This window comes from Oxyura jamaicensis, chromosome 3, assembly GCF_011077185.1.
Source record: "Oxyura jamaicensis isolate SHBP4307 breed ruddy duck chromosome 3, BPBGC_Ojam_1.0, whole genome shotgun sequence".
Lineage (NCBI taxonomy): Eukaryota > Metazoa > Chordata > Aves > Anseriformes > Anatidae > Oxyura > Oxyura jamaicensis.
This window is the reverse complement of record NC_048895.1, coordinates 103,023,350-103,036,079: the sequence shown is the minus strand read 5'-3', so window position 1 is coordinate 103,036,079 and position 12,730 is coordinate 103,023,350. Positions and strand designations below refer to the sequence as shown.

The 12,730-nt window shown below is 52.6% G+C and overlaps 1 long non-coding RNA gene across 1 annotated transcript; it reads right to left on the bottom strand.

Annotated features, from left to right (window-relative positions):
- Positions 1-9,290: 9,290 nt before the first annotated feature.
- On the bottom strand, positions 9,291-10,801 carry LOC118164573. Its single transcript, XR_004749549.1, has 3 exons — positions 10,682-10,801; positions 9,768-10,206; positions 9,291-9,558 (listed from the first exon to the last, which is right to left on the bottom strand). It is a non-coding gene; the product is annotated as an uncharacterized LOC118164573 (long non-coding RNA).
- Positions 10,802-12,730: the final 1,929 nt, after the last annotated feature.

The window sequence follows — 12,730 nt, the reverse complement described above, 5'->3', positions numbered from 1 at the left end:
AGATGAGATAGGCACAAGCCTACTTGTGAAGGCAGTGATAATGGTGGTGAGTAATGAGCATAAACCTGGCCTGTCTCTGGCCTCAGCGTTAATGAGCCTAAATGCAAGAACGTGCACCGGGGAAGAAAACAGGGAAAGCTGAGGGGTAGACAGATAACCCCCAGCACTAGCAAAATGCTTCTGACCAGGCACTGCTGTAATCAGCTGTCAGGGAAGGAAAAGGGCATTGGATCTTTTGGCCTTGGGCAATAACCAGAAAGTGGGTTTCAGAACAGAAATATTTTTCATCAGTGCAATTTTGCATTGAACCAGCTTTCCTGGTGATGTGGCAGATTCCTCCATTCCCGGCCATGATTTTAAGACTTCACCTGACAGTTTTATTCGGTCTCATCACGATTTGCTCAGCAGTTACTGGCAAGTTTCACTGGGGGTAAAGGGATTAGGACCGATGATTTGATTAGCCGTTCTGCCTGGCATCCATCACGATGCTCTGCAGCCAGCCCAGGGGCTCAGCTGCCCCAGCTGTGCCTGCTGACACACCCAGCTGAAGGCAGGGAGAAAAAAAAAAAAAAAAAAAAAAAAAAAAAAAAGGGTGGTTTCTTTAAATTGTAAATTTGGCCCAAAATTGGGGCATGTCCCATTCCCCCCCCCCCCCCTTCCTTCTAAAACCTGTAACAAATCTACTCTCTCCTCCTGTCCCATAACAGTGCTTGGGGCAGAAGAGGCATTATTTTGTTTTGTTAACAGATACAGCTCTACAGCCAAATGACTACTGGTGCTTCCTTCCTAGGAGTTCAGAAAAAATTCCATGATTTAGTCATCCCAGATCCATCACGCATGGATGCAGCAAGGCATTACATGACCATTCGTTACCTACTCTGCATTAGAGTTGCATCTCCTCTACAGTTTGCCACAGTAGTTGCCTTCCCTTGTGTCTGCCCCCATTTCTTCTCTAGCTTTTCTGCTATTTTCCAGTATATAAGTTCTGGTCTATGCCCTTTTCTCCAGTGCTGCCACATGAATTCTTCAAGACAAAGCAATTTGCAGCCTCTTTCACTTGGGCTCCTTCCCCATCCCCACCCCTAGGGCTCACATATGAGCCAGTCATGCTGAGCACCAGGCTGCTTCAGCTGCTTCCAGCCGTATTTTCCCCAGGCTGCCAAAAATCTGGAGCCCAGAGCCTCAGCTCCCATCCTCCAAAGCTCAAAAGCAGCTTTGCAAAGTGGCCCCCGTGTTCCCCAGGGACACCGTCCCCTTCCCTGGCACCATCCCAGGTGCCCAGCCCTTCCCCTAAGACCTGGTGTCTCCAGCTCCTAGCAGCTCCTGCCTTCTCTGCAGAGCTCAGAAACGTTCAGCTGCAAAGCTGATGAGCAGGAGAGGACCACACGCTTTGCCAGAGGACAGGAAGCACAGACAGCAGCCACAGTCCCAGCTCACATCACTGCGGTGTGCATTGTGCAGTGTGCGGTGTCATTGCTGCCTGCACCCGGGCTTGGTCCCAGCCCGTGTGCAGGCAGCAATGCTCCCTTACCAAGCGGGACAACCTGGAGGTGTTTCTCTGGTTCTGAGCAGTTTTTAAACCTAGCTACCTGGACGAGGCATAAAATCCCCCAAATAGAAGAGCAGCCATGAGACAAGGACCATTTTCCCGCAGCTGCCCGTTCCCATCCCTAGGGAGCAGAGGACCAGCAGGGGCTGGTGTCCCCGGGGCTCAGCAAGGCAGGGGGCACGGGCAGGCCTCAGCAGGGCTGAAGAGGGGACGGCAGAGGCCAGGATCCGTCCCCGCCCGGCCTCAGCATCCTCCCCTGGCAGCTCTGACCCCGCGGGGACAGCAGAGGGAGCCCGCAGGCCTCCGTTCCCCTCCTTCTCGTCTGCCTGTAATTCATGGACCCCCGGTGCCTTTTTAGAAATAATATTAAATTTCCCACATGTCAGCCAGCCAGCTGACCTGATCCTGAAGGTAAGATGAATCCCACTCTTTGTGGTTCCCAACAGAAGCCGTTTAACCTTCGTTTTGGAGGAGCATGCCTGTCCTGCTGCCCCTTCAGCCCAGGCACCCACCCCCTCACCACCCCCAGCACCCACCCTACGCCTGCCCCTGCTTCATCTGTGTGCTGCCCCCTGTGACCCGTCCCACTGCTTCCAAAGACACCCCTCAACACCTGGAAATAACCTATGGTGACAATCCCAAAGGGCTAGGAGAGATGGACCACGGGGAGAAAGCAGGAGATGAGGACATCGCCGGATCCCCAGAGCAGTGTCCTTACTGCCAGGTGAGGGGACATCAGCCTGTCTGGCACCAGCCCTGGCTCAGTCTCCGGGCTCAGATGGGGCTTTTGGTGCTCGTTTTGTGGGGTGAGCCCAGATTTCATCAGACCCCTGCCAGATACAGCGGGTTCCCATTTTGGGAACAAAGCCTTGATGGCTTCTGGAGGCGGTGAGGTGAGCGTGGCCACCTCTGGAAAACGCTGTGAAGCACTTTGAGGGCTCTTTGAAAGGCCTCCCACGATGGCAGCACCTCAAACCAAGCAGGCAAATAACCCCTCGGTACAGCATCCAAGAGCAGGAGAGCAAATAAATCACCTTCATCGAGTACTCCTGAGAGAGTTTTACTCTCTCCCTGTCCTCTTCTCCCTCCGTGTAGTGCCAGGGGTGCCTTAAACCCATGAAGGACCTTGCTGCCAGCATCACTGCTACTCGGGAAGCGTTATCCCCAGCACAGCAGGAAGTAGGGGAGAGTGTGGAGGACCGACTTCTCACAGGTATCTCAGCCCCGTTCCTCATCAGGCCTCCCCCAGGCTCACCTCTGTGCTCGCAGAGGGCATCATGCCCCTGGAAAAGCTGGAAACCTCTGGTGTCGTAGAGATGTCTTTGAGTGAGGACCACAGGACTTGGCTAGTGCCTGCTCACAGTCCTCAGAAAGCCTTGCACAGCCTTTGTGAGATGAAGGACATGGACATCAAGGAATCGACATCACCCCAGGACATTTCACGAGCGTATTTTTAGCTGTATTCTTCTCACTGGTTGCTCAAGCTGCTATAGCATTGTACAGCCTGTTGTGGTTGATTTACATTTAGCACTGTGGAAAGAAAAAGACTCCTACCAATTTGTGTTTAGAGAGAGAAAAATATGGATAAGGTTTTTTTGATTGATTGTGTTCTGTTGTTTCTTTTTTTTTTTTTTTTTTTTTGACCTAAAATCAAGTCAAGCCTCTAAGCAGTGAGCAAGGAAAAACAAGTTTCTAATCCAGAAAAGCTCACTGGGCACTGTTAAGCACTTCACCAGCTGTGTTGTATTCACCAGGGGGAGGGCGGAGGGTCTTCCACTCACAGCTCTCTCAAGACGATTGTTATTTCTACTTAAATTGCCTTCAGGAGACTCTGCTTTTGAGTCTAATCAGTGTTAAACAAGAGCTGGGGGAGAGCTTTGTCTTGTTTTAAACCTAAATAACCTCTTTATGGGGAGTTCTTCTGGAACTGGTGTAAAAACAAACTTTATAAAAAAAAAGAAAAAAGAGAGAAGAAATCATATCCTTCTTTCCAAAGCAGACCTCGGCTGCTATGGTTACTCACTGTGCTGGGAAGAGCCCTTCCTTGTGTTCCCCTTGCTTGCAGCTTGTGCAAACCCCGAGCCTAGCTGCGTCGGCCACTAGCGAGGATTAAAAGGCTCACTTATAATAAATTACAATTAAGTACATTTAGACTCCAAGAGAACAACAACTTTCGTATAGACACCAGCACTCAGCCTTCAAAACTAGCAGAAACAAACCATCTTAAAACCGTTTTAGAAGACCATACTTTTCCTTTTGTTTTCCCATTTTTTATTAAGGCTAGATGAAAAGCAACAGAAGCTTTCAGTGGATCACCTCTCAATATCAGACTGCGTCTGTAGCACGAGATAGGTTCCTCTGACACCTTCAGCATGATTAACACTGTTTAAAGTAAAGGCAATAAAATATTTGTGTATGAAATTCACACAGAAATCTTAATTAAAAATAATGAAGAAAGCAATGTAGTTAAGTAACAAATCAAAGCACCGAGAAGCTCTCATGTCCCTCCGGATGGCGTACCTTACTTCTCTTTTATAAGAAGTCATTGAATCCAACTTTAAAAGGGCCTTGTTCCCCTGGTGGCTGAAAATGACAATTTAAGGCTACGCCTGTAGCAATAATACACTCTAAAAATCACTGCAGCATCCTTACAGCTAACCAAATGAAGGTAACCCGCGTGCAACATGCAACCAGGCGATGTTAATGGGTTACAGGACCCGTGAGTAATCCCCTCGCAGAGGCACCCGAAGCACTGCAGGAATGTGCTGCTGCTCCCTGGCACTGACCGTAGCCCTAGGCCTAGGGCTTCTCCATCTCAGGACGAGGGGATTGTTCAGATCACATCCTCGTTTGGTTTGCTCTTGCACCCAGAGTTAGAAACCCTGCGAGAAGCAGGCAGGCTGGGGCTGATGGTGTAGCTGCATCTCAGCTGCTTCTGCAGCCCCCAGGAGTCCCTGTGGTATTTCAGCAGCTCTGCAGAAGTCAGCTAAGCCTGAGACCCACACCTCCAAGAAAATGTCCTCCGGGGACCCCTCGGATCAAAAGGGAGCAAGAAGACATGCTGCTGCCTTCAGGCAAACGGCGTTGAAACGCCGCCAGCTGTCGAGGCGAGGCTTTTGCCCGCGCAGCAAACTGACTCAGCTGGAAGCAGGATGGCATCGGGCCGCGCCGGGGGAAACGCGCTGCCGTCAGCACAAAGGGAGTCCACGTGCAAGGTTTTACAGCATGCAATTTATTATTTCCATCGCTATTGCGCCGAGGTGTCAAACAAGAGCCTGGAGATTAAATGGCAACAGCTAGCACACAAATGCACACGGTGGTTTCCAGCCCCGCGCCCTGCTCCACGGCACAGAAACCACCTGGACTTGGAAGAGATCGCAGCCTGCTCCCGTGTCAGAAGTTTCCAGTTAAATCCCCACCCTCCAATGCCTTGCTCAGAGCTCTGAGCTGCTAGGAATAGTGCAGCCCTGCTCTGGCTGCCTACTTTCCTCATCTTTTTTTATTCTCCTGGCAGGCCGAGACCGCTTGGTTTGTGAGGACTGGTGTTAATAACTCTGGTCATTAACGAGCCGAGCACCTTGCCAGCCAAGGGAAGCGTAGGCAGACTTCTGCAGCCTTTTTTGCTGTGGTTTTGAAGAAACAAAAGGCCTTCTAATTAAGTCTGTGCTTACTTCAGAAACAAAACCTACACGCATTATCAGGAGATTCAGCATTAAGTTCTTCCGGGGCTGTGGGAACCGTTCACAGCAGCCAGCAAACCCCGTCCGCAGAGGCAACCGCATCCACCCCAAGAGGAGCAGGGAGCCCAGTTAGCCAACACTCACACCATACTGTCACAGGGAGAGCACGTGCTTGCAGTAGCATTTTGTAATAATTAGTGTCATATACGTTGTCTCCAGGACTTTAATGCCCAACCTGTGTAAGGGACATTTCACAAAGCTCAGCAGAAAAATCCTCGTTATTAAGCAACCCATTATTCCTGAGTACGCTCTGCCCTTACCGATGCCCTGACATGTCCCAGAAGAAGCAGGCAGCAGGCAAAAGTCTGACTGCTCATGACTCAGTGACATTAAGTCAACTTGCTTTAACTAACCGCCTCCGATGCAGTGAGCCCTACTCACCCCACAACTCAATAAAGTAAAATAAAATCTGCTAAACGCCGCTGTCCCCAGATCTAGACTGGGGTCTCACTTGGGGTCAAGACAATTGGTCTAAAAAGCAGATATGACAGCAAACTTCTATGTTGTCTGCTTTATTAAGGACACTAAGAGCCTGTGAGTACTCATCTCTAGAAATACCTGAGGCACTGGTCCTCCTTCTTCTGGGAATTTCTCCCCAGGTGTAGGAAACACAAACCTGTCTGTGAGCACTGCTCAAGTGCTGCTGAGAACTGACCCAGATTATTTCATAGCGTCCCGGGGCTGGCTAAGCAGTGATGAGAGCCCCAGGGGAATAAAAGGGAGGATTTTCTCAGAGATGATGCCCAGGTGGTATTATACACAGATTTTACAGCCAAGGGTGTAGAAGGTCAGTTAAGGTCTTGCTTGGCATGATGGCAATAAAGAGTTCAGGCCTATGGTAAAGCAGAGGAACAGTAGAATAAAATCACACATGGGAATAAAGGCTATGAGTAAATGATATCACAGATCCCATAGTTTTGTTTGAAATCACTTTTCTAAGCAGAGCATCTTTGCTCCCTGGGGTCTGTCCCCACAAGGCACTCTTCCCAACTCTTCTGCTTAGGTTTTCCATCTCCAGCCACACACAGCTGTCGCATCCACTCTGATTACACACACCCATATCGACCTCCACCTTCCCATCAGCTCCAGAACAGCTTTTCCCTCCTGTACACCACCCCCTTGATGCTTAGATCTTCAGACAAGTCAGGGCAACAAACTCAAGTTCATCACTGTCAGTGCAGCCAGCCCTGGCTTGACCAGATCTCTGGTGCAGGGTCAGCCACTGAGTGGTGAATTCTGTAAATCTGCCCTGTTCCCATCCCTGTCATTCAACGCCAGCACGGGCAGGGAGCATCTCCAGCTCGTGTTCCCGCGGGACTGGTGTGATGCTGGCCACCTGCTTGGGACCCAGCCAGCAATGCCACACAGATAACCACACTTTGGACTTCCCTGCAAACAAACGTAGCCTCAGAGGCCCCATCTGTGTTGGTAAATAAAGGCAGCCAGGGCTTGTCCACAACACAGAAGCCCTCTGACAGAGCCTGGCTGCCTCTCTACAGCTCCAGCGTCCTGCCCCCACCAAAACTGGAAGGCCACCCCCAAACTATGGCCTGGTGGCCTTTTCCCCTAAGCATCCCAGCTCCCTTGACCAAGACGATGGACGTGCACGTGGTTGGACCTCCAGGCCTTGGGTGGGCACTGTGGAGGCCTCCTCCTCCTCCTCAAATGAAGCACAGGAAAATTCAGACGGGAAGAGCCTCCCAGCAGTTACGTGCTCCAGCCCCCGGGGCCAGCTGCCAAGTTGGAGCAGGTTGCCCAAGGGCAAGCAAGTTCTGACAGCCTCCAAGGATGGAGACACCACAGCCTCTTTGAGCAGCCTCCTCAGTGCTTAACCACACTAAGGGTGAGGAACTTTTCCCCATTTTCAGTGGGAATGTAGCCTCTCACTCTTCAGCCCTAGAGAATAGTCTAGCTCCATATTCCCATAAGCTCAGGCTCACGGTTACCACCACACAGGAAATCAGGCTTTGATGCTCTTCTTTTGCCCTTCTACTCCTGCTCCAGCAATTAATTTCCTACCCTGACATATTTGTGAGCTGCCCAGGAATGGGGTCCAGTGCTCCCCAGGTACCAGCTTGCACAAACAGCACCAGGACTGCCCCTCACTGCTCATCCACAATGCTGCTGGGTGCTGGCTTCGGCATGCCCACGGGGATCTCTCATGGATGTTGTGAGAACGCTAATAACTGGTGGCCATACAAATAAATGTTCAGAATAATCCTGAGCAGTAGGATTTCAGTTGCCGACTGACACCTGTGGGCTCATTCATCTGTGGAAAAGGTAAATGAGCAAACGTTATCATTTCATTCAGTTTTCACAGGTCAGAAGTTGGGGCACAAACTATTTTTTTCCCCATGTGCAGACAAGTTGCACGCTGATTGGGAAAATAAACCCCAAGCAGAAACTGATTGCCCAAATGTAGCCTATCGTCTGTGCTCAGCTGTATTGAGGACATCCGTGGCTCTTCTCTGAGGAGATCAGCAACAGGACCCAGGGAATGGCCACAAGCTGGAACAAGGGAAATTCTGATTAAGTTTATGGAATAAACGCCTTCACTGTGAAGGTGGTCAAGTGCTGGAGGAAGTTTCCCAGAGAGGATGTGGACTCAAAACTGGGCAAGGCCCTGAGCTGTGTGACCTAGCTGGCCCTGATCTGAGCAGAGGGTTGGACTAAGACCTCCAGATGTCCCTAAGAACCTGAACTATTCTATTATTTTATGGCTCTGAGACCCAACACTTTCTGAAGACGTGGCTGAAGGCCAGGCAAGGCACCTCTAGGGCATCTAAAATGCCTGCATGTTCCCATGGGGAGATTCAGCTGAAGCATAGTTTGCTGGTGTCTCTGGTCCTCCGTGAGCTGGAAAAGCAAAATCCTTCCTTGCCAGCAGTGCCGATTTGCCCACCTCTGTCCCCAGCCTTTGCTTCCAGGTTTGCCTCTCAGAGAAGTTGCCATCACTGAGTTTACAATCAAAGCTCTGGATCCGTGAGCCATATTTTGGGGAAGCCAGGGGAAGCGATCCTCCCTCCCCTCCTTCCCTTTTGCAACCTCCCAGCAGCACAGAAGCCAGCGCAGCTCCGAGCCCCCGGCCCTGCCTTCTGGCACGCTGCAGCCCGACACAGCTGTGTGCTGGCAGGTATGCTGTACGTTAGCTGCACGCTGTGCGGATCGGCTCTTTTATGAAGGAAATGCCGTTAAAACCTTCCCCGAGTCTCTTCAAACGTGAAATACCAAAAATCGCACAAGTTCTTTCAACCAGAAAAATGCCAAGGCTCCCCCTCTAGGTAAAAGCACATCATCTGGCACTTCAAAGCCCAGGTAGATGACAGGACAATCTCCTCCCAGCTGCTGTTGCCAGCAGAAGCGATGCTTCCAGATAAAGCCCCAGCGCAGGATGCGTGCTGCCACGGGCAGCTCCATTAGAGACCCACCTGGTGGCTGGGTGTCCTCGGGGACACGGGCTGGCTGGCACCAGGACAGCTCATACACAGCTCGCAGGGGTCAGGCACGATCACGTTACAGCCTCTCAGCAAGTTGTTCCAGGCCCGGAGCCGCTGACATTATCCAAGTGCGTGCCTCTGACCGGGCCGTGGGACGCTGCCTTGGCTCCAGCCTGAAGTGGGCTAGGGGCACACAGGGACAGCCAGCACGGCCCTGCTGCCAGGGGACAGCCCTGCCAGCTCCCATAACTCATGTGAATGTCTGAATACTAGGTCAGCTTTACTGCTTGCTGGTAAGATATTAACTTCGGCTGTTTTTTTCCTCCCTGCGAGTTAAAGCCCCTGGGGAACCAAGTCAGATGCTGCCCAGGTAGCAAAGCCTGGGTGACCTTGGGAGAGCAGGCCTGGTGTCACCCGCCTGGTGTCACCCCTGACCTGTGCAAGCTGCAGCTTGTCCCGTTAGGGAGGTTGTCAGAAGCGTTGGTGGCACTGGGATGAGATACAGCTAAGGGATTGCCCTCCGTGGGGTCCCAGCCCCACTGTGAGGACACGGCCACCCAGCAAGCCTCAGCTGAGGGAGCTGAGGCCCAAGCCCAGCAACGCCTTGCCCGGCTGAAATCCCATAGCCTGCCCCACACCGGCTCTCTGAGGCCAGCCAGTCTTCACAGACCTCAGCCTCGGCCACACTGAGGAGCAGAAACAAAGCTCACAGAACTGGAACCAGAGCAAAGTTTCTGCTGGGAAGGAGAGGTTCAGCTCTGAGGCCCAGTTCTTGTTGTTTTCATACACCCACAGGCCTCTGAAGAGCTCCTCTGCTCGGGGAGGGGGTGGCCTCACCGTCCCTGGGGGTGTTCAAGGAAAGGCTGGATGTGGTGCTTAGGGACATGGTGCTTAGGGACATGGTTTATTGGGTGACAGTGGTAGTAGGGGGATGGTTGGACCAGATGATCTTGGAGGTCTTTTCCAACCCTAATGATTCTGTGATCACCTGGGCATGGTCAGAGCTCTGCACAGGGACGTGGCAGCAGGGCTTTGCCCCACCAGCACACACACACCACAGCAGCTGGTGGCAGAAGCTCTCCCATGTCACAGCCTTCTGCAGTACCAATGGAAAGAGTGCACAAAGACATCGTGGTGAAACCCATAAAACATAACCCTTCCCTGGGCTGGGACTTCTGGGCAAAGCAGGGCCCTTCCCTTAACACGTGGGCTGCAGGAAGAGAGATCTTTTACTGACAGTGCTTAGGGTGCAGTGAAATCCAAGAAGTGTTGAAAGGACACTCTTAAAAATAGGCTTTTATGTTTATTTATTTAAATATGTGTTCTCAGCAGGTTTTTTGATGAGTCAAATGCCAGTCCTCAGCCAAAGCCCAGCTCCGCTAATTACACAGGGGCAGCCTCCAGCTGCACTTCCCCCAGCGTGTCCTGGGCTCCATCCTGCTGTGGGACAGCTCTCCAACAAGGGAACCGGCCTCCCCTGCTGGAAAGCACCCAGCTTGATGGCTCATATTTTCCTCCCACTTTTCCAGACCGTCTCAGCTGATGCAGGGGATGCCCAGCAGCTGCTTGAGCCCTGCTGTCCCCAGGGATGGGGTAGGGCTGGGGCCACCAACCATCCCAAGGGTCCTTCCATCCCATTTCCTCTCTGGGTCCCACCGGCCTCCACCTCATGCATATTTTTTCTTGGGGCTCAGAGGCATAAGATGTGAGATCTCCACAGCAGAGCCTGAAGAACCATCCAAACTGTATTTTTTTTCTTTTTTTTTTTTTTTTTAGGTTTGGTGCCAGAACTGTACAAAACCCAGGTGAAGACAACATCAGGGAAAAGGAATTAAGGCCAGGCTAGTGGTCCCATTGCGTGGTAGAGGCAGGCTCCAGATTTGAGCAACGTACACGTTTCCTTGCTGCACATGAGTTAATGCTAGAAAGGCAGATTAATAAATAAACCTGCTCACCGAAGGGTGACACCAGCGCTGCAGTTCGCAGTGGGAAAAATTGAGGTTTTCCCGATGGCTCTGCAGAGAGCAAATCTGACATGATATATATGTTAACTTTGGGTTTAAATCCTTTTTTTTTTTTTAGTATGAATGACCAAAAAAAAAAAAAAAAAAAAAAAAAAAAAAAAAGGCAGGTTTTTCTCTCTTATGCTGAGGGAATATATCTATTGAAGATTTGCAGGAAATCCAGCAAATGCCAGAAAAGAAGGCAAAACCTAAACACGTGGTGTAATATTTGTTGTCACAAGGTCAGCTTGCTCAACAAACTATCTGTAGTGCCCTAGAAAAGCTCTGGTGGGAGCACAACATGAGAAAGCAAAGTTCGCCAGCTCTGTTTTGGTTATCACGGTAAGAGGAGCCTGCTATTTCACCCAGCAAGCAAACCCCTTGTGTGTTTGCTCCCTGGCACTGCAGCGATCCGGATAGTGACTGCTGGCACCCCGCCGTGCCCCGCCATCCCCATCCCTCCTTGCTCTCCAGCTGCCATTGACAGATTTGGACATGGGTCAGGACAGTCATTTTTATTCTTTTTTTGTTCTCATACTCAGGGAACGAGCAGCCTGAAAATAAGATCAGAAAGGGAGATTTTGCCCAGACAATTGCACATCCCAACTCCACTTTGGCCATTGGTTTCAGAAGTCCACCAAAGCCTGTCAAATACCACAACGGGGCAAAGCAGCGCTCGTGGCTTCAGTGGATAACAGAGATGTTAAAATACACAGCAGCAGCATCCTCCAGCAGGGCCCTGGAGCCTCTGCCTCCCCCGAGGCCGTGTTGGATGTGTGGGCTCCCAGCCGCTGGCTGGGTGCCACTCGCAGCTGGCACTGTGCGCTGCCAGCCCTCGCTCTTGAAGATCAGCCAAGATGTTAAATACTGGCCCTGCTGGGAAAGCGTGCTTAAAGCCACCATAAAAAAAGGGGAGGGGGGGGATTTGATAGCTGATTTTTGCTGATTTTCCCGAGAATTCGTGGGCTTACCAGGCCTTTAGCTTTCTGAAAACCTTCGCTTTAGTCCCCAGCAGACTTAGCAGCAGGAAAATATCTCCCGGCCTCCCTTCTAAACCACAGCAGCATTTGGGTCGCTGCTGCCCGAACACCTCCCCGGCCCCAGCTGCTCCCAAACACAACGCGCTCGGCTCACAGATGCAGGCTTTGCAGAGGCGGTGTCAGCCCAAGCGGGTCCGCGGGACTGCCCGGCGGTGAACTTTTTCCATCGGGGCCGCCAGGAAACTTTCCAGGAGGCTCCAGGCCTGCAGGGAGCTGGTAGGTCAGCTCATGGCCATGGCCTGAAGGCAGTGCCACCGCTCGGGACCGTGGCACCACTTGGAGCCCAGAGCACCTGGAGCACCTCTGTCACCTGGAGCACCCCTGGAGGTGGTGCTGGGCACCCTGTGTCTGCAAAAACACCCGAGGGTCTCCTGCTGCGGCTGGGGTCTCGCAGGGGCTGTTAGTAAGCCATAAATACTGTGTCGCCCTCCTGGCTCCCCCATTTTGGGGGGCTTTGGGGGAGACCCCACAGAAGGGGAGCTGGCTGATCCCAACCTGTGGCTGCTGTCGGAGCTGTGGTGGCCTCTTGGGACCCTCCCCGAATAGGGACGACCCCCTGAACCCCCAGGGAGGGGGAGAGAGGGCAGAAAAGACAGCAGCATGCCCCCCATCTCGGGGGGATCCCGAGCTGCTGAGGGAGCTTAGGGACCAGCCAGCAGCCCTGGCAGCCCTCCTGGGCTGGGAAGGCTCCCCCACAACCCCCCCTCGCCCTTTTTCCCATTTTCTCCCCCTCCTTTTGGCCTCCCCGGGGGCTCCTTCCCCGCTCGGCGCCGCTCCCCCCTCGCAGCTTTACCGCCCCCTCGCCCCCCTCCGCCGCCCCGGGGGCCGGCCCCCGCCGTCAGCCGGCTCCGGCTCCGGCCCCGAGCCCATGGGCAGCGGCAGCAGCCGGCGGCGGGGCCCGGCGGCGACGAGGGGCGGCGGCGGAGGCGACCCCCGAGGGCCGGGGGCGACCCCGGGCCCG